Source organism: Gopherus evgoodei, chromosome 8 (genome assembly GCF_007399415.2).
Source record: "Gopherus evgoodei ecotype Sinaloan lineage chromosome 8, rGopEvg1_v1.p, whole genome shotgun sequence".
NCBI classification, from domain to species: Eukaryota; Metazoa; Chordata; order Testudines; family Testudinidae; genus Gopherus; species Gopherus evgoodei.
Genome location: NC_044329.1, coordinates 42160199 through 42165306, shown reverse-complemented (window position 1 = coordinate 42165306; position 5108 = coordinate 42160199). Strand labels below are relative to the sequence as shown.

Sequence of the window (5108 nt, the reverse complement as noted above, 5' to 3'; positions counted from 1 at the left end):
GACTGAACTCAAAACCCTGGGTTTAGCAGGCCGTTGATTTCACAAAACAAATCAGGTCAATTTCTTGTTTTGACCCATCTAGCTTTTATATCTTTGGCTGAGAGCAAACCATGCAGTACAACTACTAGCCATTGTCATCTCCTGGCTGCTTGGCAGAAGATGGGAATGATCTGGCTGAGTCAATCCTATGTCTGCGCAAGTGACCCAGCTGACCTCCCGGAGATCAGCTAAAAGAGCATCTAGGAGTACAGTAACAACGACTACCAATCATAACGCACTTTCTGCCACCAAAAGCCAATGAGCTGCTGCTCTGTAGCAATGCAGTCCCAAGTTTGTGTCACGGAGTCACCCGGCGATGCTCTGGAACTGCTCCCCACCAAGCCAGTCAGGACTTTGGGGAGCCTCCTCTCCCTTGGAGCAGAATTGTTCAGGGCAAGAAGCTCACACGTCTTCACCTCCTGGGTCTCTCCTTGGAGCATTCAGCATCCTCTGCCCCTCCGTGCGCTTCCCACAGGGACCCCAACCCAGCAGGGTCCTGGGGAAGCCACAGGGTCCTGCACTCCCACTTTGCAGTCAGACATGACTCTCAGCCAGCCAGTAACACAGAGGTTTATTCGATGACAGGAACAGGGTCTAAAACAGAGCTTGTAGATACAGAGAACCAGACGCCTCGGCTGGGTCCATTCTGGGGGGCAGTGAACCAGACCCCCCACGTCTGCACTTCACTCCTCAACCCCAGCCAGCTCCAGACTAACAACTCTTCCAGCCCCTCCTCCTCCGCTCTGTTTCTTTCCCAGGACACAAGGTCACCTGATCTCTTTGTCTCCAACACCTTCAGTTGGCACCTTTGCAGAGCGGGAGCCCAGGCCATCAGTTGCTAGGAGACAGAGTGTCCGGCATTTAGGTGCACTGGCCCTTTGCTCTGCCAGATACTAAAGAACTGCCATGGGGACACTGAGGCACCAACACAGTATTCAGAGAAAACATTAAGAACATTCCTAGTTAATCACAGTCTGCCAGAACCCAGGAGACATACAGTGACGGTGAGCTGAGCGAGCTCCATGCTTGCCAAGGTATGGCATCTGCTCAGGTAACCCAGGAAAAAAGGCATGAAATGATTGTCTGCCGTTGCTTTCAAGGAGGGAGGGAGAGGGGAGTCTGATGACATGTACCCAGAATCACCCACGACACTGTTTTTTGCCCCATCGGACATTGGGATCTCAACCCGGAATCCCAATGAGCAGTGGAGACTGTAAGAATTGTGGGATAGCTACGCACAGCTATCCAAATTGCAATGCTCTGGAAGTAGACGCTGGCTTCAGTACTGTGGATGCAGTCCACCGACTTAATGCACTTTGAGCACTTTGTGTTGGGACACACACAATGAACTGTATAAAAACAATTTCTAAAAAAATGACTTGTATAAATTTGACTTCATTTCATAGTGTAGATATACCCCAAGACACTTGATCACAGCCTTGGATTGGCTAAGAACTACTTATACTTTGGACTGATCTCCACTGAGGGGGACAGAGTCAATGTAAGATACACAACTTCAGCTATAGGAATAGGGTAGCTAAACTTGATATATCTTATTTTGACTTATCGCCTGTCTTTACAACACAGGATTGATAACTGTGGTTTCCCCATTCACTTCACTTCACTTCACTTCACTTCACTTCACCCTCTTATTCTAGCAAAGTTCTAGAGTCAACAGAAACATATCTGGGAATTGATTTATTGACAAGACACAATAAACCAAAGCCTAATAAACCAATTATTATCTACTAAGCCAGTGGGAATATATCCTTTGATCTAAGCTCTAAAAAGGCAAAAAGCAATGCTGACACCCTTGTATGTTACACAGTCCCTCTGCCCCCTCCGCTTTCTACCTCGCCATGATGAGCTCCCAGACATGCACCAAACACCATTCACATGACTTTGAGAACTAAGGTGAGGATCACTTCCCTGAAATGACTCCAATAGAGCAATTCAAAGCAAGAACCATTAACACAGAATTCTGTTCAAAGACAGAGAAGTCTTTCAGCCTCCTTCCTCTCGCTGGTTCCTCTCATTCCTTCTGTTCAAAGACAGTTCCCTGTACACTCCTAGTTTGCACAAACCCACCCACTGACCTGAGACTAGCAATCTCTCACTGTTAACTCTTACAGCAAACCAGGGCAAAGAAAGCCTATGCAAGTGCTAAGCCCCAATGCTCTTTTCTGCTCCTTTCCCACAGAACTACCTCAAACGTACAGTCAATGGCATCAAGTCAATTCCTTGCCATGGTAAGGCCTCGGGCATTGGTGGACCCCAGTCCCTCTGAGGTGATTGGCTGGTTCCTTCCGGCCTTAAACTCTAGGAATGTGACTCAAAGGGCCCCGACTTTCCTCCTCTTCGGGGCACAACATTTACAGAAACTGTTCTCTAGGTTAAAACGGTGGCGTTTTCCCAACGGGAAAGGGATGGAAAATTTCTCTTCCGTGGGGAGATGAGGGAAAGAACGATCTAAACCATGCAATTAATGCTGGAAGGTATACTAAGGAGAGCAGTTTAAGAACCGACACAGAATAGACTAAGAAAGCAGCTGTTTAACTGACCTACAAACAATGAGAAAGTAAAATCTGCAAGATCAGCTTTTCAACTCAGAGGCCTAATAAGATGTAACTAATAACTGACCAAAAATTTACAAATGACTCAAAATCATACTCAGTATAAACCAAATGGGAACACAGACAACACCACTTTTCTTCGCTGCTCTTCAGCCATGATATTCTTCCCATAGGGAGGTCCACTGTTCCTAAAGATTCAGTGCCACAATAACAGGGTGATGTGTGCACTGGGTGGAGGAAGCTGCTGCTCCATGTCCCTATTCCAAAAATCAGTTTAATAGCTAGTCCTGAGATATAGGAAGTATCAGTTATTAAAGTGATAAGAACAGATTTAACATTTTGATTCCAGCCAATGTTAAAATGATCTAATATACAGGTTAATAAAAACATTTTATATGCATAGAAAGCTTAAATTATGCAAAAATAGCAAGTTTGGTTTAAAAAGTCATAAAAGACACATCATCAGTCATCCAATCTGACACTTGGTGAACTCTAAGTCTAGAGCACACAACTGATTTGGGGGTTGTGCCCTGCTTCTTAACAGTCTGCCCTGAGGTTGCCACTCACAGTCACGAGCTACTCCAGACAGCTCGAGCCCTCTCATGGATCAGTAACTGGTTAGCAGATAGGAAAGAAAGAATCGGAATAGTCTGTTTTTGCAACAAAAAGGGGTAAATAGTAGGCTTCCAAAGTATGAGACGAGACTACAGACATTAGGGCTGGTCAGTTTAGACAAGAAATGACTAAGAAGAGATACCATACAGCACCAGTTCTCAACCAGGTGTCTGCCAAAAGAAACCCTGGCTTGACCCACCTCCACAGGCCACCGAGCCTACCTGCCTGGTTGGAAAGGAGAGTGGGGAGGAGAAAGGGCCCAACAAAAAATTGCAGCATCACTGTAGAAGAGAGAGATCTTCCCCTGCCATCATCAATAAGGATTGTATCACAGCCACCGACTCCCACAACAGGAATAGCAAAAGTCCAACCAGAATTCTGCTTTCTTTTCACAACAAGAGATAACAACCTCACAAAACTGGGTAAAAACTCACTAATATCACTCTCCAAGAAACCCTTCAACTTTGAAAAAAAAAAAGGAAGAAAATAGAGGAAACAAAAATTTTATAAAATCTGAAACAAACCCCCAAACTGCTGCAGAGTCACTGCCAGGGAAAACGCATGATATGCTACAGACAGAGTGACTACACTGACTGCCCACTAAGCCTCTCGCTTTTAGAGAAAATTTAATTGAACTAATTTAAATCCCGAGTGTGATCATTGGAACCGGGGACACTGGAAGCAAAACCAGCACCTTGACCAGTGACTCGCTCCGCTGCACGCAATGCACCATGCTTATGGAAATTGGAGTCCTTGGCCAGGCCCCAGGGCTCAAAGGAGTCTTTTCTCAGGGATGGCAGGTGTGGGGCAGAATTGCTCTCGTGAGACAGTCCCATTGATGCCCAGGCACATGGCAAAGGGAGCCAGGTGTAAAGCCAGAGGGCAATCTCCGACTGCTGTGTTAGCAGGCTAAAAATCAGAGCAAATGCTCACACCTGGTAGGAATGGATGTTTCTGTGTGTTGTGGGGTGTCTCACCTTGGCTGAGTTCCTTCCTGCTGTCCCTGGTGTATAAAGACAGAGGCAAGTTTGAATGTCTTTGAATTGTTGTTAGTGCTGAAGTTGTGGGCCCTAGGTTTAAGTGACTACACCTGTGTCCTGGTACGGTTTGGTCCTGATGTGTAAAAGGCTGCAGTGTGTGGGGTATTCTGCAGTGAGGTAGCAAAGGTTAGTTGCTGAGGTGGTGCATGCACCCTGAAAGTTGTGCACCCGAGCTCCAAGCCTCAGAGTCTAAAATTTGCATAAACCCACCCACTGAGCTGTGACTAAGAATTTCACCCTGCTAACTCTTAGAGGAAAACAGGCCAAAGAAAGTGTATGCAAGCACTAGACCGCAGCCCCAATGCTCTTTTTGGTTTCTTTCCACAGAACTTTCACTCCATACCAGTCGAGTTCCTTGCTGTTTCTTGTCTAAGTGTTGCATGCATGTGCTATACCGGACCCTGAGCTGATTGTGCTCAATACAGCCTGTCTTGTACCTGTCTCTGTGGTGCAATGGGTCAGTGTGTTTGGCTGTTAACTGAATGGATGGTGGTTCAAGCCCACCCAGGGATGGTGAAAAGGCTGTGCTACTTCTTTGCTTTGCTAAAAGCCTCAAAGGTCCTGTTTTTCTGCCTCTTGGCCTCAGTGCTTTCAGCTGATGGCCTGAAGAGCGAGCTGTTTGCCATTCAGAAACTCATCTCCTGGGAGCTGTGCCGAAGGCTCAGGCTTAATCCTCAAGGTCGAGCGCAAAACCTTCTGCCCGGATCGTTTCGCTCCGTTCCTGCCTCCACCCAAGCAGCAAGGGAGAAGCAGACGAGACATGTGGGCTCAAAGACACCTCCCTCCCACTTCCCTGTACGCTGCGCCTCATGCCTTGTCAGGAAAGCACAGCCATGCTGCT

General features: G+C 46.8%; 1 non-coding gene across 1 annotated transcript; it reads right to left on the bottom strand.

The window, feature by feature from the left end:
* Window positions 1-2784: 2784 nt before the first annotated feature.
* LOC115656972 lies at window positions 2785-2977 on the bottom strand. The gene has a single exon (XR_004001843.1). It is a non-coding gene; the product is annotated as a U2 spliceosomal RNA (small nuclear RNA).
* Between the last annotated feature and the right edge of the window lie 2131 nt (window positions 2978-5108).